At 39.8% G+C, this 25752-nt stretch overlaps 1 long non-coding RNA gene across 3 annotated transcripts; it reads right to left on the bottom strand.

Moving 5' to 3' along the window:
- Positions 1–322: 322 nt before the first annotated feature.
- Positions 323–4204, bottom strand: LOC110788452 (uncharacterized). 3 transcript variants are annotated; one of them, XR_008930443.1, is made up of 7 exons: positions 3935–4204; positions 3369–3524; positions 2208–2294; positions 1386–1481; positions 899–1223; positions 717–790; positions 324–631 (listed from the first exon to the last, which is right to left on the bottom strand). It is a non-coding gene; the product is annotated as an uncharacterized lncRNA (long non-coding RNA). The 3 variants fall into 3 exon arrangements; XR_008930442.1 differs by having other exon boundaries at positions 3313–3524; XR_008930441.1 differs by having other exon boundaries at positions 323–631; positions 2208–3524.
- Between the last annotated feature and the right edge of the window lie 21548 nt (positions 4205–25752).

A 25752-nucleotide genomic window follows, 5' to 3' on the forward strand; every position in this document is an offset into this window, starting at 1 on the left:
GAATTTTACACGACGAATTTATTGTTCGTCGTTATTTATTAACGACAAAAAGGTTGTTCGTCGTTATTATGTGTTCAATGACGTTGAACAAACAGCAAAATCGCGACCAACAAACTTGACGTAAAAAGAGAATCAAATGGACACAATAATTTTAATTATCGTCCAACGACAAAATATTTCAACGTTAATGTGACTATAAAATAAATATAGTTTGTCGTAAATATGAAAAATATATATAAACTACAATTCATTCAAAACCATAAAAAGTATATAGAATAATACACTAAATTTATATTAATTAAACGTAATCAATCACAAAAAATTTATAATAAACAAATTCAATGTGAGTCAAAACAACCAAACTAATAAGTCAGTCATCTACAAGCTGTAATCTCTAAAATTGCTAGTGTTGAAGAAAAAAAAGAACAATATCCCAAACTAACATTCTCCAGCACGCTTGCATCTATGTTTGATGCATCAATCAATTGTTGCTCGAGGGAGCATGCCAAATTAATTGCATTCAACGCAACCTCAGACGTAACAACAGTCACTCTACGAATTCCTTTGGCAATCCCCTGCTAAGATAAAAGAGCAAATGCCTTGGCTTCTCTTAAATTAGATATATGGGTTCCTACATGATCCACAAAGCACGTTTTAGAACAAAGTTAATCAGAAATTCGAAAATGAACAGTTAGAATATCAAGGAGAAATGATACCTCCACAAAGTTCAGCAGAGTATTCTGTCCATTCTTATCTTGATCAGCCAGGACATCTTCCACCTTTTTTCCAACTGATTATATACAGTATAAAAATTAGTAAATTAACAACTCACACAATTAGCAACTTTGATTCTCAGTAAGTGCTAAAGAAAACTTCATATAATGTAAAATTTACTGACCTCTATAGCTCGCTTCCCTCTCCTTCGAGCCTGGACACTAGTAAGCTCAAGAAGCACACTCTTGTATTATACAATGGCACAAGAAGAATGCAGAAGAGACCTCTGGAAAATCTTGGCTACCACACAGCTAAATCATTCATAAGAGAATTAATGATACGACTTTAAAGATTCAAAGATAAGAAAAACCACAAGGTAATCAGTGATCTGCAGATGAAGGAGAAAACAAGGCACAGAGAAAACTGCCTTTCTCAAGCAAATCCTTGCATGTATTTATTTCAAAAGTATTCCTTAGGATATGCTCGGTAACCTTGCCAATGCCTCCAATCTGTTCATAAATCATAAAGAAATTAATTGATGAACACAAGTTAGCATACACCAGACTATTTAATTGGTTTTACATTTCTCAATTACTACCAAACTTGAGGAACCCCTTCTTAGCCTTCTATACAAAAGCAAAGAACAAAGACAAGACTCATAACATAGGTACCTTTCTTATCGGGAGGGAGGATATGAATGTCATCACAGCCAATCGATCATTTGGCAAAATAAATTGTCCATTTGGCTTGTTTATATCTGACCAAACCTAATTCATACAATCAATATAATACCAAGAATTTAAAGTTTGTAAGTGTGCTATCTACTAGAATCAGGTTATTTCCTGATGGGCAATAAATTCCTGTATCTTTAAACACATCAATGGCTATCAAATAAGGATGGAAGGAGTATCATGGATAAGAATGTCAAGAGGAAAAATAAGCATTGTTCACACAATGACAAATTTGATTTCTCTCATAGACCTATGCCCCACTAGAGCATTGCATTAGTTGCATTTTTATCAGACAAGAGATTTATCCTAGTCCCAAACAAGGATTTATCCTACTGCAAACCCTACCCATACAAGTTTTATTGTCTGTCCACGATTTGATAAAGTTGTTTTCTATTCAAAGCCCTTCTCTGCTTCTAATCTTCTGAAAAATCTATTACACTATCAATTGCCTAATACTATGGCCTTGAAGAAATGCTTATCACGCCAAAGTTGAATTAATTTCATATGTATGCCAAGAGTTATCATCGATGAGATTTTATCAGTTATTCAGTCTCACTCTCATGGGAATATGGGATAATCTTGCAGCTAAGACACCATCAATGGATAGCCAGGTCAAATGATGGGAAAAAAACATAAAGATGTCGTCAGATTCTTGAAATTATGACGTATATTATAGAAAAGATATTACACATATATCCTAACATGGACCTTATATTCACCAGATTTAAATGCAATACGAAGTAAATGAAAATATATAAGCACCTTAGCCAGTAATCGATTAGGAGCCACACCAGCACTACATGTCAAACCAGTTTCTTCAAAAACACCTCTTCTGATCTCACCAACAACCTTTTGTGAAAAAGTATACGAAAAAGGGAAACAAAAGCATTCAATCATACAGAAACTTGAGTTATGCAAACAGATAAATCAAAGCAGAAGAATAATAGGACAGGAAAGGCAGGAAACGTTTGCCAAGAGAAAGAGAAAGATAAAGATAAATTTTGGGAAGCTTTGGGAAGCTTGAATAATACAAGAGAAAGATAAATTTCAGAAGCAGGAAGAAATCGCCAAAATCAGCCAATTCTAAGGGTTTCGATTGCAATTACTCCAACTTCATTAAAAACCGATCAAGGAAAACCCTGTTGATGTAGAACTAAATTAAAGAAAACCAAAATCGCTTTTCGTAATTAATTAAAATTATCAATTAGAACCCTAGAAATTGCAAATCTCTCCCTAATTTTTTTTTTTTTAAAAAAAAAATAGAGAAAAAAATTACCTTATTCAGATTATTTTTTTCACCTTGTGATGTTTGTATTTCTTTTGTAAACCTTCATCCAAACTCAAATTCGAGAGGTTAAAGACACCAACGGAAGAGGTTCAATCCGCCTTATAAATATATAATACAGGAGTATAGGGTTAAATTTATAAAATCGTTTTCTTCATTTGAGCATTAACGACGAGCATGATATGGGAATAGCCGCTCTACTTTTGTCTTTAAAATTAATTAGAAAGACGCGCGGCGATTTGGGTTTCATTTTCCAATTTAACGACAATTACTTGCGCTTCGTCGTTATACTATGGTCGTTAAAAGGCCCATTTTTAGTAGTAGAACAACACTCCGGCCAGTGCAACAGAACAGAACAACATCTGAACAACAGAACATCATCAGAACAGAACTGTCTGTTGCTACTAGCAGAGAAAAGAAAATCAGCAAAAAATGTATTGACAACACTAAAAAATGTATTGTATTCCTAGGCTTAGTTTATCATTAATTGTTGATTTTACTAGTTGATACAATCAGTAGTTTGTATAGGAAAAACTTAGTCAAAGTCAGCTGATATCTAGTAAATTTTAGAAACCTTAATACCTTATTGAACAAATGACATAAGATATTGAGATTATTGCCAAATAGGAATACAATACATTTTTGCATCAGAAAGTCCACAGGTGAGAAGGATATCCAAGCAGGCATTAAATCTCTCATAAACTTGCCTAGCTGCATCTTCATGATTGAATGTCACATTATAAGGAACCAACACAACAAGATATCCTTCCTTTGCCAATAGCTCAATTAGATAGCTGAAACAAAAACAAAAAACCACAAAGAACAGCAACACTCAGTATTCATGTTTTCTATCTAAGAAAAAAATATGTGGACTCAAAGTTACTGCCTGTTTATGCTCCGAAACCCACAAATCAAATACACAAACCAAACTTTCAGAACTTATAATAACAAAACCCATACTTAATTCTGCCGCAAGAAACCCAAATTTCTCCCGCAAACAAGATTATGAGAACAAAATAAATTAATTAAAATTAAATAATCCAAACAAAACCATAAACTATACCCAATATCTGATTATTTTGGTATTAATAAACACAAAATTATACAAAAATCAATCAACATAGGAACATACGAATTCGGAGCATACCAGTTCGAAACATCAACAAGCCATAAAAAACGCCCAAAACTAATGTAAAAAACATACCAGTTCGGATGATTAAACCTTCAATGTCGTAGATTTCGTAGCAAACTCCAACAATAGAAGCTTCAATCCTCTGATTTCGTTCCTCTTCTGTCTCGCCTTTTGTTCTTGTGTGAATCGTGAGATTTGTGATCGATTAGAGTTTAGGAAGGAGATGGAATATTAAAGAAATTGAGGAAGAATATCTAGGGTTTAAGCGGATGAATCACGATATTGGTTCTGAGAAAGTTGTGAAAACTTAATTTGTCCGGGCTTTACAAAAATAATCCCGCTGTTGCGCTGTGACTAAATGCAATTAACGACGACTTTGTTTTTTTTTCCTTATTAATTATTTACTTGTTCACAGTAACGACGGTTTTACTAGATCAAGTATCCTTAGTTTTAATCAATTACTACCAACAATTGGGCTTGTCGTAATAATGTAGTGAAAATAGACTATTAACGACAAAATTTTCATTTCGTCGTTAATAGTTTGTCGTTAAAACTGCAAATTCTAGTAGTGTCCGGAATTAATTTCCGTTTCGAACAAATATTTAATATTTCCGTTTCCGGAATTATTTTCCGATTCCGATAATATTTCCGATTCTGACAATATTTCCGTTTCCGGTAATATTTCCGATTCTGGCAATATTTCTATTTCCGATAATATTTTCCGATACGTACCATGTTTCCGTTTCCGGCAACATCTACGACTTGGATAATATTTATATTTCCGATACGATCCATATTTCCGTTTCCGGCAATATCATCGTTTCCGGAGTATTCATTTCTTGCCTGTGACGATCTCAGCTCCCACTGAAACCAAGATCCGTCGATTCCGAATATCCATAGATGGAGTATCTAATGCCATTAAATACTTGATCCGTTTACGTACTATTTGTGTGACCCTACGGGTTCAGTCAAGAGTAAGCTGTGGATTAATATCATTAATTCCACTTGAACTGAAGCGGCCTCTAGCTAGGCATTCAGCTCACTTGATCTCACTGAATTATTAACTTGTTAATTAATACTGAACCGCATTTATTAGACTTAACATAGAATGCATACTTGGACCAAGGGCATTATTTCCTTCAGTCTCCCACTTGTCCTTAGGGACAAGTGTGCATTTCCTAATTCCTTTGTCGCTTGATGCTTGCTCTTGAACATAAGGTAAGAGTTGTCATCCTTATTATGTCCAGAGGTGTTCCTCGGTTTCAGAGTTCAACTGATCAAATAAACAGATAATCATAGCCTATGATTCATCCGAGCACGGCCATGCATTTCACAGTTTCTAGCTCTCCGAGTGGCCTTGTACAACTTTTAAGCATCTCATCCCGATTTATGGGAGGACAATCCCAATCTTGCGATCTTGAGATTAGACTTCGTTTGATAGGTGATTACCTGAGCGTTGCCTTTATAGCCTCCTTTTACGGTGCGACGGTTGGTCAACGTCAAAGGAACCAGTTCTCAAACAAGTAATCTCAAATCACTCAGGTATTGAGGATTTAGTGTCTAATAATTTTAATGAAATTTACTTATGACAGATTTTCATCTCTTACAGTAAAGTTTCATAGGTCTTGTCCGATACTAGTCTTCCCAAAGTAAGTATCTATGCAAATGATTATGACATTGCCATGTCCACATAGTTCAAGAAACAGAACTACTAGTCATCTTGCATTCTAATCGTCTAACGTTTTCTATGCGTCCAATTTTATAGAAAACTCCGACTAGGGACCATTTTCAACTTTTGACATTCAAGTTCACTTGATAGACATTTCTTAGTCACAGGACTGGTCCTGACAGTCTATCTTGAATATTTTGTCAAATTGAAGGGACTCATCATTTAATACTAAACCAAGATTAAATGGAATATGAAAATACATTTCATATATGATAAATGTTCAACCCCAATGTTTTACAACCATGGGCCTCAAACCCATCTTCTAAAACAGTTCATGGAATTTCAAAGCTATGCTTGATTTCCAGTGCTACAACGTAAGTGTTGCTTCTCACTTGTTGCATAGGTTTAGTTATCATGCTTTGCCAATCTTAATATCCTTTTCATCGAATGTTCTTCGAGATAGATGATAAGATCCTTTTGAGTTTGTTTATTTTGTGATCTAGTCTGTCCAGCTACAAGAGTGGTTCTACGCATTTTTCAATGAAGAATCATCAAGTCAGCAGACATGTGATCTACCTAAGTTCAATGAAGAACTCATTAATACAAACAACTCTGTTTTATTGCTTCTTAGGCAATAAGTACTTCTACTTCAATTATTTAGGTTGCTAGTGATGCTTTGGTTGGATTTACTTATCCAAGGAGTTCACAGATATGTGGAAGACTTTCCAGCTGTATCTTAGAACATAGAAATTAATACTTTAATTTCCCACGCAACAACTCATGGTCTCCAATCCATGTTGCCATTTCAAAACACGATGCTCTATAGCTCGTCCTTATCAATGGTTAACTCCAAAGGGTCTTGCTTGATCCTTTGCCAGTGTTTATGCGTGTAGCATCAATATTTAGCATATCTTTATTTCCTTGAATCAAGAACTATTCCTATGTACCTTTTCAAGTACCATAAGTATTCTTGATCTCAATCTAGTTGATCTTCACTTAGATCAATAGAGATTGGTATATGTTCGTTATGCCTAAAGCCATACGATACGTTTTTGACGATCCTCATATTATATCATACATGATAAATTCTTTTGCAGAATAATTCCCAATTGAATTCTATTCATGTAAGTTTAGCTCATCTAGTTTCAGTAGATACTAAATCTAGCTAAATTATTTGACATATAATATAGGTTAAGAATCTTACTTAGATCCTTTGATGTTTAACTTAGTAAATGCTTATACATAGTTCAAACATCCTTTACTTAGATTTATTCACATGGGTCGAATATCTCCAATGGAGTCATTCGTGTTTGATTTAGTAAATGCCATTACTTAATCTAAAACATTAATATAAGATCTTTGTAAATAGATCTTAATACCCAGTATGCACTAAGTTTCGCCTTGGTCCAACATTGATGAATAATTTCAAACCTAAGTTATTAGCATTTGAATGTTATTTCACAATAGAGAGATATGTGTGTGATACACATAGGACCAATTAAGTTTTATGTACTCCCACTAAACTTCTTATATATCTATAAGAATCATGTACATTTTATGAAACTAAAATACTTATTAGCTTCACTAAAATACAGTTCTAACTCCCAATTGCTTGCTTAAATCTGTACTTAGATTTCGTAAGCTAGCTTTCTTTTCAAGCATTTATTTGGATCCACAAATCCTATGACATTCCATGTACATAGTTTCTTCCATCATTTGATTGAGGAATACGTTTTGTCATCCAATTGTCATATGTACCAATATGCAATCATTGCTTGAATTATAGACTTGAGCATTATGATTATGCATGAGGTTTCAACACAATCCATGCCATGAATTTGCTTGTAACCTTTAACAACTAATCTAGCTTTGTGTGTGAACACAATTTCATGTTTGATGGTTTTTATCCTTAAAACAAACTTTGCAACCAATAGGTGTGAAACTATTCTTGCAAATCAACAAAATTTCAATTTTGTCATCAAAACATTGAGTATGTTTTATGGCCTCTAACCTTTTAAAACATTTGAGTCTATATATGGCCTCTAACCATTTTAGGGAATCTGGGTTTCATCATAGCTTTCTTACAAGTCACAAACTCATTAATCTACATGATAATAGTTTGACTGCAAGTTGTAGGTTTCTTCACTATCTAATGGAAGAATCGCATAGCTTCAATGACCTGAACTCCATGTTTCTTCACTATCTAATAGAAGAATCTCATAGTTCCAGTGACTTGAACTCTATGCCTACTAGGGTATAGAACATGAAACAATAGAATATCAATAGCCACTTGAAAGTCCTTTGAATATTCTGTTCTCCTTGAAGCACTTGTAAAGTCTTCTAAGAGATGTCTATTCTTTAAAGCCACTTCTAAAGTCCTTAAAGAATAAGTTCGGATTTTCTGAAGCACTTTGAAAAGCCTCCGGAATGTCCGTTTATGTTTGTTGTTCGCCTCGAAGACTTTTGAGGTCTATTTTCTCCCACTTGTCATTTTGGAAACGAATCTCCAAAAGGACATCATTTCGAGCAAACAAACATTATGTTCTCAAAAATTCGTGGTAGAAACAATACCCTTGTGTCTCATTTGAATAAATCACAATGAAACATATATCTATACTTGGGCCTTAGTTTGTTGAATAACAAACACTAAGCTCCCACTGAGTTTTGCAACTCTCTAGATATATTTTATGAAAAGTTATTCTGAAATTACTTTTCAATAGCTTTGACGAATTTGGTTTAGTTTGGTGGTAGTTGAGCATTTTGTTTTAGAAATTATAGGAAAAGTCTTTATGATCCATCATTGATCGAATCAAGTACTAATCGACTTCGATCATTCCAACTTAGATATGCCATATCTTATGGAGCTAGATTGTGAATTTTACTACACAATCATTGATGATCATTCTTGATTTAAGTAATCATCAACATGATCTAACCTAGATCTTTATGATTTCTTACCAAGTGGGATTTATACTTCTGAATCTTTGAACTAGCCAAACAGATTCAAACTTATATCACATTGAGTAAATAAACCTATATTCACTCAAATCTGTGTGAAATAATAAAATCATAAAACCTTTCTTTAGCTTTGAACTCTATTGTCTAGGCGTTCTAACAATAGTTCATATTCTTTGTTACTTTCAACAAGTAAGACTAGTCGTCTTAAATTGATCTAGAAATCAATGAACTTTCAAAAGTTCATCAAAATAGAGCTTTTGAATGTTAACTTGTTGATATGGTCTAAGCAACAATGCCAAAGATTTAGTGGAACTCAAATCAAGGGGTTGATTTGAACCTAGTAAAGTTCTTTAAAGAGTTGTTTGTTTTAATCAAGCATATTGACTCAACCTGTAATTGACCATTTCATTCAAATAAACAAACAAACTGTTTTTGTTTTTCTTGAATGTGAGTCTTTCTGTGTTTGAAGCAAAAATTTAGGTATGCTGATTATGGAATAAAATAGCCATTAAGTTCCAGCCTTTGAAAGGACTTAAAACAAACTTAGATGACCCTACAATTAATGTAGCAATGCCATGCTTCATTTCCCACTTGTAGGTCATTAGTGTATCCTAGCTTCCATTGTTTGAGTTATTACCGAAGTAAGAACCTCAAGCGGTATATGATACCAAGGAAGTTTGATTGCTAGGTCACTTCTCTTTAAACATAAACTTATAGGTAGAAACGGAATCGTAAATTCCTTTCATTTGTTCCTCGTTTTCCTATTTCTTGTACCCTTTCTTATAATCTTAAGAATTGAATTCTTTAGTGTTGACTTTTATACTTTGTTAGACATGTCCAATGTCACCCCAACAAGGTTCTTACCATTTAATTTATGTTGAATATTTTGTTTCAACTAGATGATCTTACCAGAAGCTTCTAAAGTTCTCTAAGCATCGATCTATTCAAATGTCTAGGGACTAGACTCATTCGAGAATTAAATGGACAAAGATATTAGGTTGTTAACCATTGGTAAAGCTGAGCGTTTAAACTCAATGCTTTATGATCTCTAAACTACATTGTATTTTGAATTCACAAGCACCAATCGGTTTGCCATTCGATTTTGATACTCGAAAACAACCATAAAAGTCGCTATAAGAAACGTACATTTTAAATTGCTCATGTTCTCTCATTTCCGTGAATCGTTCTTGGATTCACTACCAATCGAGGAAATTTACTGTTACCTTTCTAAAAGGATTTATTGCAGTGCAAGATATTTAATTATAAACAATAATTAAAACATACATTGAAGCATGCAAAGTCTAAACATTTATCATGAATAATAACTTGAAAATGAAAGCAATCATGCAATCTAAGCAAGTCATTAGCATTTTATTCGAATTATGTGTTCCGGCAGGTGTGAATAAAATGATTCCAAGATCCTAAAATCATTGAAGAACTAAGCACAGTTTGTCGACTTAATCCTAAAACATCTTAGGTAAGCAAAAGCCTTTTGCTAATAGTCTAGAAACTATTCTTGGTTGATAGGTACGTCTAAGAACTTATTAGGTAAACCTATCGATTTTGCCACGACATAAAAGGACTCCTTACTTATATCGTTGAGTTTCACCAAAACTAACATGTACTCACAATTATTTGTGTACCTTGCCCCTTTAGGACCAATAAGTAACACCTCGCTGAGCGAAAACTATTACTAGATTGATGTAAAGGATATCCAAGCAAGTGTATATTTTGGCATGGCAACTCAATTTTTAAGTTTGGAACTTAAGGCTCTTACTATGTTGGTTAGATTTTAAGTGAACTAAAATCCTTAATCATGCAACATAATCAAGCCACAATCTTATGCATAATTAAGACATATTTAAAGCATTAAATAACTTAAAGCATGCATAAGATAAATGTGATCTAGTAGGGCCCGACTTCATCTTGAAGCTTTGACTTCAAAGTCCGTCTTGAAAATCTCCGTGGGAGGCACCATTTTCTTCAAATAGGATAAGCTATAATTAAAACTAATTACAACTATTTGATGGTACGCAGACCATATTTGAATTGAAAAACAACTTTGGTACTTTAGACCAATTACATTCAAATTAATGGTACGCAGACCATATTTTCTATCCTATTTGGGCCATACTAGTCACTTCATTACCTGCAAAACAGTACATATACAATATATACCATTCACCCATTCATTATCATGAATGGCCCACATAGCTGGTTAGTAAAACACATTATGCATCACGTAAACATTTGCAGCAATTAATCAAGGGCACTAATAATCTACCAATTATTCAGTCCTTATTAATTCTAATCAAGTTGTTTTAACCTTAAGCATTTGTAGACCTAATCAAGAGTTTTATGACTAAAAGGGCTCCCACTTAAACCAATAAATTCATATGCTTTACTAATTTTAAACATAAAAATGTATTTCAAGTCTAACCGGAAACATACAAATTTAATTAAAATTTAAAGCTCATATAAATTTATAATTGAATCCAAAAAAGTTTAATTTAATTTCAGTCGTTTTTAAATTAATTCATGATTTTAATTTTAGTAAAATAATTAGAATAAAATTTATTATAATTACAATATTCAAAATTAAAATCCAAGAAAATAATTTAAATTATTAATTTTAAAATTAATTAAAATTACGTAAACTGAAAAATTTCAAATTAAACATTCAAAACGATCTAATCGCAACGCAAACACCCTACGCATTGCACGCCCATGGGCCGCACGCACACAGCCATCGCTGGCCATGTGCGCGCAGCCCATGCGCTCGTCGCATAGCTGCTGCATCTCCATCGCAAGCCATCGCACGCTGTGGTGCTTGCTGCGCACGCGCCAGCGCTCGACGCACGCGAGCCATCGCTAGCTGTGCGCGCTCGCCAGCCCACGCTGCGCGCGCTCCATCCCTCGTTGTGCGCGCGAGCCATTGCTCGCTGTGCGCGCGAGCCATCGCTCGCTGTGCGCGCGAGCCATCGCTCGCTGTGCGCGCGAGCCATCGCTCGCTGTGCGCGCGAGCCATCGCTCGCTGTGCGCGCGAGCCATCGCTCGCTGTGCGCGCGAGCCATCGCTCGCTGTGCGCGCGAGCCATTGCTCACTGTGCGCGAGCAATTGCGCGCGTTCAACGCTGGGCGCAGCGCTCGTGGCACGCGAGCTTGCGCTCGCTGCGCGCGAGGCTGCGCGCGCTTGCGCGAGGCAGTGCGCGTCGTGGCGCAGCTCGCTTGCTGCCCACACGCGACTGCCTTGGCTTGCCTTTCGCCCATGCCCATTTGTTCATAGCTCGTGGCCCACGACACAAGGCAGGGCTGCTGCCTTGTGCTCGTGCACCATGCCCTTGCTCATTGCATTCGTGCCGCACGGGCGACGAGCTCCCTTGCTCGTCGTCGCATGCCCGCACTATACAACACCCCTTAAGGGTAACACGAAGCGTCCATTGCTTTGTGCGTGCAAGTTATATGAACGAATCGCATAAAAAATTTAAAATTTATATTTAAAATTAATGACAAATTAATAAATAATATTAATTTCATAATTTTAGGGCGAAAAAATCGAAAATTTATTATTCAATTGATTTCCGATTATTATGGATTCAAGCCTAGGTCATAAAAATTTAAAATTTATCATAAATTTACAATTTTTATGGTGGTTTTTAATCATAGGTTTCTAATTAAATTATAATTAATTATGAAAATCAAATTAATTCTAAATTATTCTAATTTTCAACAAATTAATCATAATTACAAATTAGATTGCATAATTAACAAGGCTAGGCATTCAAACTTGTTAAACATATACAGTAGGTCAATCAAAAAATCAAGATTTATCAACAAGAATCGCAAATATTTAATTTAACATCTTAAATTTACGAAATTTTGCATTCGAAAAACTAAAACCTTCGCAAAGTCATAGTTAGGCTTCGAATTTGAGAATTCTGGGTTCGAAATTGACTTTTACATGCGGAATTGACACAAAAATCACTCGATTTGGATGAGTAACGAAGAAACTGCCGAAAAACTGCGTACGTATAATTAAATAAACGCAATTTGCAATTAATTAACAATTACGAAAATTAATCATTCCTTTTAATTCTTGCAAATTTGTAATATTTAACCATGTTCATGCAATTTAGATTATGAAAATAATAAGGGACTCGTGATACCACTGTTAGGTTATGATACATATGATATTACATAAATCATGCGGAAATAACCATTAACCCAGGAATACATATTATTTAGGAAAATTTGGTAATATTAATCCAACCTTTGGCCGATTTTCTTTTATTAATCCCACCTACGACATATTTTTTAATAATCCCACCTTTACTACCCGACGACTTTTATTGGGCTTAAGTGGCCGGTAATCGGTGAAAAAGTCAACGAGATGGTGATGAATTGATGATGATGACTGAATATATCGAGAGAGAGTACTGCCATGTAGAGAAATAATGCCGCTTACAACAGTTTTATGACCTGTTGGGCGCAATAAAAGTTGTTGGGTAATAAAGGTGGGATTATTTCAAGGAGCGAGTGGCTCGAGAGGACTATGATAGTCGTGACCCAATGTGATCATAAGCCTTGAGGCCATTAATTTTTTGCTAATGGTATTGACACCTTAGGTTCACTTTGGGGGTTGTGCGACTATGGGGGAATGATTTTCAGAATGTGACCGTTTCCATTTTGCAAATACTATAATATATTCTTTTTATTGGTGAGAGAGAGTATTGAGGCCGTAGATTCTTAGCAAGGGATGACATTTACATATGGGTGCTTATTGATTTATGTTAGGTTATGATACATATGATATTACATAAATCATGCGGAAACAACCATTAACCCAGGAATACATATTATTTACACATAATCATATAGCATAATTTAGATGCATACTCTTTGTTGCGTGCCTTCCCTAGCTGCGCCCGAACCGAACAAGAACAAGTCTTTAGGACTCCAAGTGTCGTCCCTCCGTAGATAGTCCACAGTACGTCCGGATCCGCCTTAAGATTGACCAACTAGAATCGCCCTTAAGGTACTAGAATTTTCGGCACTTTTGAGCAAGATGTGTGGCTGAATTTTTCTCTCAAAAACTCACTTTGAATACTTGAAAACTCGTTATAAATTGTGAACCCAGGCCACTTTTTTATAGGGGTATGGAAAGAGAATTGGAATCCTATTAGGATACGAATTAATTAAATTAGAATTATATTAAAACTCTTATTTAATTAATTTATCAAATAGAATTAGGAATTTAATCATTAACCGAACTCTGCACGTTTTAGGTTTCGTATGCGAACACAAACACTTACGCGAGCATGACCCGCAAGCGTGCAGGCCATGCCCGCGCATAGCCCACACGGCCGCACGGCCCACGCGAGCTACAAGCCCACGCGAGCTGCAGCAATGCTCGCAGCCCACTGCTCGTAGCTGCGCGCGCTGCGCGCGCTGCCACGGCCTGCTGGGCCTGGCCTTGCGCTGGGCCTGGCGTGGCCTTGGCTGTTCGTGTGGCGCGCTTGGCTTGCTGGGCGATGGCCTGGCTTCGTGCTGGGCCCTCGTCCGGCAGGCCTCGTCCGATGCTTATTCGTACGATACGCTTCCGATTAAATTCCGGATTCCGGAATATATTTCCGATACGAACAATATTTAATATTTTCGATTCCGGAATTAATTTCCGTTTCGAACAAATATTTAATATTTCCGTTTCCGGAATTATTTTCCGATTCCGATAATATTTCCGATTCTGACAATATTTCCGTTTCCGGTAATATTTCCGATTCTGGCAATATTTCTATTTCCGATAATATTTTCCGATACGTACCATGTTTCCGTTTCCGGCAACATCTACGACTTGGATAATATTTATATTTCCGATACGATCCATATTTTCGTTTCCGGCAATATCATCGTTTCCGGAGTATTCATTTCTTGCCTGTGACGATCTCAGCTCCCACTGAAACCAAGATCCGTCGATTCCGAATATCCATAGATGGAGTATCTAATGCCATTAAATACTTGATCCGTTTACGTACTATTTGTGTGACCCTACGGGTTCAGTCAAGAGTAAGCTGTGGATTAATATCATTAATTCCACTTGAACTGAAGCGGCCTCTAGCTAGGCATTCAGCTCACTTGATCTCACTGAATTATTAACTTGTTAATTAATACTGAACCGCATTTATTAGACTTAACATAGAATGCATACTTGGACCAAGGGCATTATTTCCTTCAATTTAAATGTTAGGAAGGGAGACTCAATATGGTTTAACCTTTTAACTTGCAGAACGACACCAAGCATTAGGACCGATTCTATGGATAAGAAAACTAAGACTTAGGATTTAGATTGTACTTTGGCATCTCCTAGTCTAGACTCGAATTTATTTATTTTTTATTCGAACATTATTTTTCTTGAAAACTTCATTTGAACATTATTTTTTGAATACTTTGCCCATGTGACTTTCAAGGTTATTTCAATTAGCGTGCTTGGTTTTGGTGCCGAGCATTGTCGTCATAGGAGGCCTAACAACGACACAAAGAGTTATTCATTACTATCTTTTTTTTAGTAGCCTTTAGAATCGAGTGCCTTTCCGCACGCCCTTGCAGCAATTTTTTTTACGAAAAGTTTTTTTTTGCTACGTATTTTTTATGCGCGGGCACTGAGGCTGCTGCGCCTGACCAAAAGGCCAGGCAGCGACTTTAGCGCCCAACGTAGGGCGTGAGAAATATTGGCGCTCAGCCAGGGGCGTTGAAAATGCGTCCCTGGCTGATTCTCGTTTCTTGTTTGCGTATACTTTTTGTTTATGTGACTTTGATTTTGCGTGCTTGCCTAATAACGTCCTTTACGCGTTGTGCAGCGTTTGTGGGATTCGTTACGGGCCATCCCGAGCGTCGCTTATTTTTGAGGCGATCGTTCGGGTTTGCGGAACACGTATTTCGGTATAACTCTTTGGCCAATTGGTTTATGAATGTTTGGGCAATTTTTAAGGTCGTTGGTTTTCTAGGATGGTTTGTCACACAATCATATATTTCGCTACACATAACTAACATTACATCATGAGGCAATAATAACATGTCACGTAGTTTCATGATAGGCTTCTATGGGTAGCATTTGCGCCTAGCTTGGTACCGCTTCTATCGCAGATCCAACACATGCCCCGGTCGAGGTAGTACCTTCAACAGACGAATTTCGCCCAAGAGGCCAATCACGATGTAAGGTAAGGGGGCATGCACCAATGAGAGGGACCTAATGGGCGAGCGATTGGGTTTGGGACGGGTGTACTACTAGCGAAAGTGCCGAGTGGACAACATTCGAAGCGTCTGCACCCCCCGGTTGGCGATGGGTATCCTTAGTCCCAACTCCCGAGATGAAACATCCCAGGGAGCCAAGATTCGTTATGCGGTTCTGTCCGTTCACATTAATATGCTGATTTTCAGGTCGTCCCAACTTGATGGGGAAATAAACGCGGGGTAGGATCGTTTCACCCTTCGGCTATTTTGATTACCTACGAGCACGAGTATTTCCTTCACTATCCCCAGTGGAGTCGCCACTGTGAGGGGGTCGAAAAAGCACGAGGCTAATGCGTGACCTTGTCCCTCGTGGGTGTGACGTTTCTTTTTGTCAAATAAAGTGTAATTGGATTTCCTGTGAGTTTACACCCAATTGACTAGTAATATAGGAGTCACCATTCAGTTTTTAATGACAATGAGAAAAACTGACAAAACCCGATTATCGTGACATAAAGGGAGTGCAATTATGTTTGACCACGACGGCCGTAGGTTCCCTTGTGATCCCTGGTGTGGGGATCTCTCAACATACACCCGCAAGGTAGAGATTGAGGGTTCGCGGGACTGTAACTACCGAGAGGAGTACTCGCTCGTCGATAACTCCAGAGGCAGGATATCCTTACTAGCTCAGCATAAATAATTGAAGGGACATGCGTTAACTATTAAACTAATATGAGTTGATTTTAGCAATATGCAACATATAATACTAGATCGAGCGCGATTATCTGGTTTAGATTGTATTAAGGGACCTAGCATGATAATCCAATTTCCCAACATAATATCTTTATTAGGCGTGATAGAACAATCAGATTGAATTAGTTTAACAGTTCATAAAAAGGGCGAGGAAAGCAATTAAACCATGGAAAAGGGACACATTACGACGCACCCTTGATAGGTGCGTCACGGTTCTCAGAAAACTAACCACTTTGACTTTGCTATTTCTCCTTTTATTTAACGAATCTCAAATTACGAGACATGATACGTTCTGTTCGATTTCTGGATCGATTGCGACAGAACGCGTGATCAATTTCTCAGCGTGAGGCTTAGGCTTAGGGGTTTAGAGTCAATACTCAGAATAATAATTGTGTGTTGTCTTTCACGTCGAACTTAGGGCCCTATTTATAGAAAAGAGTTCGTGGAAAGATAGAATTGTAGAACTCTAATCCACGAGGAATTAGGAAAGAACACGTCCCAGGTAATTTCAGCGCCCAGGGCTGGGCGCCGAAGATTTCGGCGCCCAGAGCCAGGCGTTGAAAATAGGGTCTGGGCCGTTTCTTTGTCAGATTCGGACTCTTAGAACCCGGAGTGTATGAGACTTAATTGAGTCTTTTAGTGCGTATTAATTTTATGATGGAATGCATCTGGGCCCGTTACGAACTCTAAGCTCGTTAGGATTTTAATTAATACGTAACTCTTTTTTCGAATCGTATTAGGAATAGGATTCTCTCGCAATTTCTATCTCATTTAGGATTTATGTTGGAGTGCAACACCTAATTCTGACAGGTTTCTATCTTTTATGACTTGCCACTTTTAACAACTACCCATTACGGTAGTTACTATTTTTAGCAGGTTTCCATAAATAGCAGGTTTCTATAAATAGCAGGTTTCGGGTGAAATGAAAAGGGGAATTGAGATTCGTTATTTTATAGGAGATGCGTTGTCAAGTGGAGATTTATGTTCTCATCATCGAACCTTCCCTTTCGGGAATGGGGACAAAAGTAGGTGTCTACAGGGCCCGACATGCTCGGTTTTGTGGGTCGGCGCCCGAATTTGACTTGCGTTATATGATTTTGAGTGGAAAAGGCCTAGTAAGATCAATGGGATGGTCCACTAGTTGATATTGAACTTGGATTTTGAAATTGGATTTTGGAAGTTGTATTTTGTACCGAGTTCCGGGAGGGGAACGACCTCGGGGATTGGATTTCGGACTTTGAATTTTGGAGGTATTCTTAGCAATTGGGATTTCCGCCTGGAGTTACTCCAATCGCCTAACAAGGATAATGGTTTCGTCATCATCCCAAAGGGGATACACAAATTAGGTGTCTAAAGAAGCCCCCACTTTGACTGAACGTTCGGTTAGGAAAGCGCAAGTCAATGTATTTCGAAAGGGACGGAGAATAGTCAAGATTATCTGCAATCGAGACCACTCTTTGTACGCCGGTACCTGCACAAAACAGGCGTTAGAAAAAGGATAGAGTCTACCTCGGTGCGGTTGGTGATGACTCTGATTTGTACTTGTACTTTTCCGCCTTCAGTTCAGGACGGAGCTTGGCATCGAAAATTTGAATTTTTGAATCTTGAATTTTGAACTTTGATACCCAGAGTTAATCCGTTGGGATGTGCTTTGCTGGGGATAAGAGCTTTTTACTGGCCCTTAAAATTTTTAACTTTGAGTGACTTTCCCGGAGCTTGGGTCCGTTGGGAGCTGGGCGCCTGAGTCGTTGTATTTTTTGGACTTTGTATTCTTGAAATATTCATTTGTTTGTACTTGGGGATACAGGTGTATACCCGTATTTTCGATCGATGGTTTGATGCGACGTTTGATGCTTGGTGCGGAAGACCGTTGCGGCAGAGGGCGTGCAATCAGCACGGGAGACCGCGCGCGGCAGACATGCGCATGCAGCAGGTCAGCGATGGGCGCTGGTGCGGTGCCTGGCGCTGGACAGCACTATATAAGTGCCCCCTTACCGTGCCATTTTGAGGCGCATTCACTTGAAATTTTTGCTTCTTTTCTCTCAAAGGTCGACTAGCTTCTCCCCTTGGTCTTGTTCTTGCCTTGTCCATGTAAGTTTTTCGTGTTTTTGCTTATGAAATAACTCTAGGATTGCATGTAGTTTTGATTTACTCGTACTTTGAAATGATGCTTGTATGCTTAAGCTTCTTGAATCTTGTAGAAAACTGTTTGATAGCCACTTGAACTTGAACTGTTGGAACTTGTACTTTTGAATTTTTGAACTTGTATCTGATTCGGCATGGATAGCCTAGGCGTTGATGTAGAACTTGAATACCTGCTTCGGCGTGGATAGCCTAGGCGTTGGTGTAGAACTTGAATACCTACTTCGGCGTGGATAGCCTAGGCGTTGGTGTAGAACTTGTACCTTGAATTAGAGGTCCACTGGGGATTTTGTTTTGAATTGAATTTTTTTGACTTTGTTTAGGCTAGTATAGGATAGTCCCCAGTTTAAAATTTTGATACTTTGTATGCTGCTTGCTTTAGTATGCCTCGTCACACTCGGAGAAAGCTCGCTGAGTCGTCTGTGGTTCGAGCTGCTGAGGAAGATGCTTCGGATGATGAAGCGGCTGCAATAAATGCACCAGGTGGGGGTATGGTTCCCCGGGATGCGCCCGCTTTCCCTGGTGCTGGTTGGACCCCTTCCGACCTGGTGTTTCGGCCGGATTGACACTTGTCTCAGCGGCCTCGCGCTGGCATGTTGAGTCTTGTACTGTGTTTCGAATTTGTACTTTGTATTTGTATAGGTCTTGAGCTAACTCGTTCACCTGTAGGCCGACGAAAAGCCGTTCCGTACTTACTGGTCCTTGGTGGAGGTTCAGAGGGCCTTTAAGGCTCACCGTGGGGATGAGGAGGCTATGGGGATTTGGTCGCAGATGGGCCTGGACGATTTCTGGCGCACCATGGGAGGTTCCTCGAGGAGAACGGGGAATAAAAACCGTTTGTGGGCTTTGTTGGAGCTGTGGTGGGATACCATCAACACTTTCCACATGGCATGGGGGGAGATTACCCCTCTTGAGTTTGCTATGATTACAGGCCTTCCTTTTTCTGAGAGGAATGTGACCTTTGACTCTGAGCTGACGTGGCGCTCGGCCGCTGCCAGGGACTTGCTCGGCCCTGTTGTTGATTTGTCAGAGGACGACTCTCACGCTTCTGTGACGGTGTTTGTGGATGCTATCTGTGGTGAGGGTGTGTCCGCGGAGCAGAGGGTTAGGCTCTTCCTCCTTGTTTTGGTTAGCAGAGTGATTGCCCCGAGTAGGAACAGTCGGGTGCATATTAGCTTCTTGTCTGCTCTGAGGGACTTGAGAGCTGTTCCGAGTTATAACTGGGGTGGCTTGGCCTATAGCCACCTCTTGTATGAAATGGGGCGGGCCTCCCGGACTGCACTGGGGAGTGACCCGAGCATGGCTGCTCTGTGGAGTGTGCTGGAGGTATTCGAGACTCCTTGTACTATGTACTTTGTACTTGTATGCTTGTATCTTGAACTTGACTGATGTTTTGTTTGTTACTTGAAATATTTAGATCTATGAGCACTTCCCGACTTTGGCGCCGGAGCGTACTAGAGATGCGGCTTACCCATATGCTGCCTCTTGGATAGGAGTGGTGCGCGTCGGTGCGTCCTTGGCGGCTTCTCGCAAAGCTTGGAGAGTTTTGCCTGCTGATAGGGTAATCTTTTGTACTGTTTTCCTTTCTTGTATTTGTATTTGTACTGTTGCCTGAGTTGTCTGCTTTGTAGGTGGTATGGCATCCTTTTTCCAATGCAGTTGTACCTGCCTCAGCCGCTCGTGCCCAATTCCTGTCTAGGTGGCGGGTTTTGATTCCATGGCTGTACCACCATATGTGGCATCTGGGGAAGCGAGTGTCCCTTCAGCACAGTTCAGGGGATAGACTTGTCCCCAAGGATCCGCCGGAGTCCATGCTGGCGTTGGATGAAGAGTTGGCCCGACTCTATGCGGAGGCTAGGCGAGGCTGTTTGCCGCTCTTGGGGGGAGTTTGTACACAGGAAAGGGAGCTATGGCGATTTCCTGAGGAGGCTGGCTCCACCAGTACGCTTTGTACTGCCGGTGAGCTTTTGAACCTTGTATTCTTGTATTCTTGTATTGATTACATGATTGTATGATTATATGATTGTATGTAGGAGGAGGAGGTTGATCCTGAGGACATTCCTCATGCTGATAGGATCCTCCGCTATGAGAACTTGGACGGGGAAGAGGTGGTGGAGACCATTCCTTGGGCTTCTCCTCCGCACCAGAAATCATATGATGCTGTACCCGAACATTACGCCCCTGTAAGTACTGTTGCATTTTTGAAACTGTTTGTAACTTGTATTTGGAAATTGATCTTGAATTTTGTATGCAGGCGCCTCGGGCGAGAGTGCGTCGCTGGATGCTCTTGCTTGATTCTTGGAAGAGGCAATGCGCCAAGCTGAACCGGAAGCTTTATGGCCGGAACAGAGAGGTACCTCACTTGATTTTGAAACAATGATACTGGAAATTCCAACTTGGGAAATTTACTCTTGAAATTGTATCTTGTATAGGAGCGCCGTCGAGACCGTAGAGACTCTGTTGACAGGGAGCCTCAGGCGGAGACGTCCTCGAGACAAGAGGGACCGAGCTTGGAGCTGGGACAGGGGTCCGGTGCTGGTGCTCATCAGAGGCACTCTGATGTTGAGGGGGGAGCTTCCCCTTTTGTACATGTTGACCCCACCAGGCATTCATTCGGAAGTGCTAGCGGTTCATGGCCCTTTGTTCCTCCTTCCGGCTACTACTTCGGAGGAAGTGGTCCTCAGCCTTGGGGTGCAGGTTCATGGGATTGCTACGCGGAGATGTATAGGATGCGCCAGGCTCAGATGTATGGGTCGTATCCGTATATGCCGATGCCGCCGTCGTATCAGTATTCCTCCCCTCAGCAGGGAGTCCATCCTTCCACTAGCACACTTCGTATTTCGGAGCAGGATCCTAGTACCCCTGCGACGGAGATGGATCAGGAGCTGGAGCGCCTTAGGAGGCGTAATAGGGACAAGGCACCTGTGGTTGACGTCACTGCTGATGATGACTCAGACTGACCCTGCATGGTAGCGAGTTCCAGCTTGCATGTGTTGATTTTGTATAGGCTAGATGTATTGTATTTGTATGGATTGAAACTTGAATTTTTGTGTGGTTTGTATGGTTTTGAACTTGAATTGGTTTGTAAAATTTGAAAATTGGCTTTGTATGTTTGAAATTGTATCCGTAGTGTGTGCCTTGAAATTTTGTAGCTATATGCATGCATGACAATTTTGCGAAAATTTTTTGAAAAAATCTGCCCATTTTTTTCGGGTGTATATACCCACTATAAGCCCCCACTTTGACTGAGGTTTTTTGGTTAGGAAAAGCGCAAGTCAAAGTATATTCAACTCTTGCTATGCATATGCAGACTCGACTTAGGACGCCGATCTAGGACTAGAATGCTTGAATTTTGAAAGAAAAAATTGATCCAAAATCTGCCCGAAGCGTTGATCCAGACTGCTTGAAATTGCGCGGCTTGCGGCTTTGGAATCTTGAATAATGGAGGTTGTACTCTGCTGTCCGAAACACTAAAGAGTGTGTACTCGGAGTCATAAGAGAGGACGGTGGCCTCGTCCTTAGATGCAGGCCCCTGGGCCTGGCGCAGGCTTGGCGCCTGGCGCCTGTGAGCTGTCGTGCAAGCCAATTTTTGTATAAATAGGGAGCTTGTTGGATCATTTCTTGCATCAATCCTTCCCTGCTATCACTGCATACTGCTTCCTCTCGAAAAGAAAAGAAAATATGGTTGTGTCTTTTGAAAGTGCCTTGAACTCGTGGCTTGGTTCGCTAGGCAAGATGGAGAAAAGGGAGCTTAATGGCATGCATCTTGGGGTGCCCGTCTCTTTCCGGTTTGTAAAATTGGATTTGAAATTTATTCTTGCTGCTTTGGAGGCTTGGGACCCGAATGATCATGTCTTCCGCTTTGGAAATAATGAGGTATGTCCCCTCCCTGAGGAATTTAGTGCCATATTGGGGTGGCCCTTGATGCTGGAGCCATGCATGCCTAGTGTTGAAGAACACTTTTTCTTGAACTTTGAAAGGTATATGGGCCTGAAGCCCCCACTTTTGAGTGTTGTTGTATATGGCAGAGGGGTTGATTTATCCCTCTTTGTCACCTACTTTGCTGGGCTTGATGTTCCCAAAGTTTTTCGCTTGAGAGCCTTGAGTTTTTGTATATTTGCTCGCTTTCTCTTTTGGAAGCAGGGGTTTGGCAATGGTGATGCCTCCCTAATTGAGATTGTAGAGCAGTTTGCTAATGGTCGGGACCCAATTTCGCTCGTGATTGGCGAAACATTGATGGGCCTCGGACCCCTGTTCATTGCCGTCGGGAAGTCCGGTGTTACTCCAAGTAAGGATCTGGAGCCTTCTTTGTATTGTTGAACTTGTACTTGTACTTGAATTTTGAATGTTGAATTTTGAAATGTGCTTCTTGTATACTCCCCAAGGTTTGGCTTATGGAGAGGCTCATGTTGGTGGCACCACCGGAGAACATGGCGAGCTATAATAGAAAAGGATTCACTGTGCGGCCCATGGTGTATGGCCGACTTTCATTGGATGAGTGGAGATGCGCACTCTCTGGGATTGAATCTTGTATAAGGTGGGTAGTTCCTTGGTGGGGAATTGCTGCTATGAAACATGCCCCTGGTTCTACTGTTTTGAGGGTGCCAAGCCTCATAATGCTAGTCTTCTACTCGCCTGCTCGAGTGATGAGACAATATGGCTTGAAACAGGAGATCCCGGAATGTACTGAAGAGAACCCAAAACCTGTTGCGCTGAATGCAAATCGACTTGAAGTTTGGAGGCGGTATTGGATCGCCAAACCATTCTTGAGTATCCAGTTCCCACCTGAGTCAGTTGCTCTGTCTGCGGGGTACATTGTTTGGATGAGAGGCCTAAGCCAGAGGGACATTTCTCTCTCCGGACCAGCTAGAGTCCGAGGTTCTAGAGCTAGACGTCCTGCATCAATTGACTATGAGGAAGGTGACGGGAGTGTGGCCCATCCGGTGCTTGACCGTTCGGAATCCAAAGGAGGTTCGTCGTCCTACCGTCTTGGAAGGCTTGCAAGTTCCTTCTCCCGCCGCTTGGGCAAGGGGAAGATTGATGATTGATTGCGGGAGGAGCCAGGGGATAGTACTCAAGGTGCCAAGACTCAAGAGCATAGTCGCCCGACCCTAGATCTTTGTAAGCCAAATGTGTTTGAAATTGTATTTGAAGGAATTGTGTTTGGAATGTGTTTGGAAGATGTGTTTAGAACATGTGTTTAGGAAGTGAAAAGGCTTTTGAACTTTGCTTCACTTGATTCTGACTTTGTATTTGAATTAGCTTTGAAGGCCTTAGGGCCAAATAAAGAGATATTGTTTTAAATTCCGCTTGAACATGCTTTGCTTTGAATTGGAACATTTGGAATGACAACAACAACAATTTGAGTTTTGAAATTTGATTTGATTTTTAGGATGCCCTTAATAGAGGAAATTTTGAATTTTTTTTTTTTTTTGTATTAAAGTGGCCGGGCCTCGAAATGAGGTTGCCTACGTGTCCCATTAGGGAATCAGGCCGGACGTAGTTCTGACTACCTTACAAGACCTGAATTTGGATTCTTGAATTTGAACATGGAACTTAGACATTGAACTTCTTGAGTTGATCGAGGTTGGTAAGAGATCTGAATTCTGTTCCGTCGATGTCTGTTAGTTCAACTGCTCCCCCGGAGAGGATCTTCTTGACAATGTATGGGCCTGCCCAGTTGGGTTTGAATTTTCCCCTTGGGTCCATGATGCTTTTGCGAAGGGCTCATCGAGCATGACTAGCTCGTCATATCTTGCTTGTACCCATGCAGCTTCTGGGATTTTGCTTTCTAGGACTATCCTTAGAGAAGGTATCTCCAGTTCGATAGGTTGTACTGCTTCCATTCCATAGACCAATGAGAACGGAGTTGCACCAGTTGAAGTGCGAATTGAAGTTCGATATCCCGACAATGCGAAATGCAGCTTTTGGGGCCAGTCCTTGTAATTGGTAGTCATTTTTATGATGATGGTCTTGACATTTTTGTTGGCTGCTTCGACTGCCCCATTGGTTTGTGGGCGATAAGGTGAAGAGCGATGATGTTGAATTTCCCGGAGCATAGGTCCGGTGGGATTGTTGTATTGAAGATTGTACGGTACCCCCCTTTTGAAGTTTGAACTATTGAAGCTTGTATATGTTTCTAGAACTTGAACCTTTGAAGTTTGTAACTTGAATTTTGTACTTTGGAATTGTAGATGCCTTGCTTGGCACAACCTTGCTCGGTTAGAGATTATAGAACTTGAATTTTGTACTTTGGAATTGTAGATGCCTTGCTTGGCACAACCTTGCTCGGTTAGAGATTATAGAACTTGAATTTTGAATCTTGTACTTGTTGAATGGGTCTTCACATTCTTCTTGGAAATGGGTTCCCTGATCACTTGAAATATCTGGATACTTGGACTTCTTGAATAAACCCGGCCTCTAGGTGCTTAGAGACTTCTTCTTGAATTTTGAGGGAAACATCCGGTTTCATGCGACGGAGTTTCTGCTTGATGGGTTTTGAACCTGAAATAAGGGGAATTGTATGCTGACCGATGCTTGGATCAACCCCAGGCATATCATGATAGGACCATGCGAAGACGTCTACATACTCTGAAAGTAGTTTGATAAGATCGTCCCGCTCTGATGGAGAAAGAGTTAAACCAATCTGAACTAGTTTTGAATCACAGTTGTTAGAAAGGTTGATTTTTTCTGTTTCCTCAATTATGGGCGTCCTGTTTTCATGCGTTTCGATAGCTTTTAGAAATTCAAAGTCTGTTTCTTGTGAAGCAAAGTTGTGTGGATTAGGATTTGATTTTGAATTAGGACTCGAGGAGTAAGTAGAAATTGAAGCGTTATTGAAATCAGCAATCATTACATCGACTGTTTTGACTTGAAGCTCGGCCTTTAGAGGCACTTGATTGATGCAAGACTCTAGTTCTAGACACTTAGACTCATTGCTAGACTCGAAAATTGAAAGACAGACTGTGGACCTGGACAAAGACACTAATCGAAAAGATAGTTCTCAGGGTACTCCCAGACATCTGCATTGTAATCGTCATAATCCTCGAAGATGGGACTGCATGCACAGATTTTCAGGACTTGATCCCAGACTTGGTTCCATGTGTTGTAAGGAAATGCGGCGAAGCTTCCCTTGCATGAAGTGT

This window comes from Spinacia oleracea, chromosome 3 (genome assembly GCF_020520425.1).
Source record: "Spinacia oleracea cultivar Varoflay chromosome 3, BTI_SOV_V1, whole genome shotgun sequence".
In the NCBI taxonomy this organism is placed as follows: domain Eukaryota; kingdom Viridiplantae; phylum Streptophyta; class Magnoliopsida; order Caryophyllales; family Amaranthaceae; genus Spinacia; species Spinacia oleracea.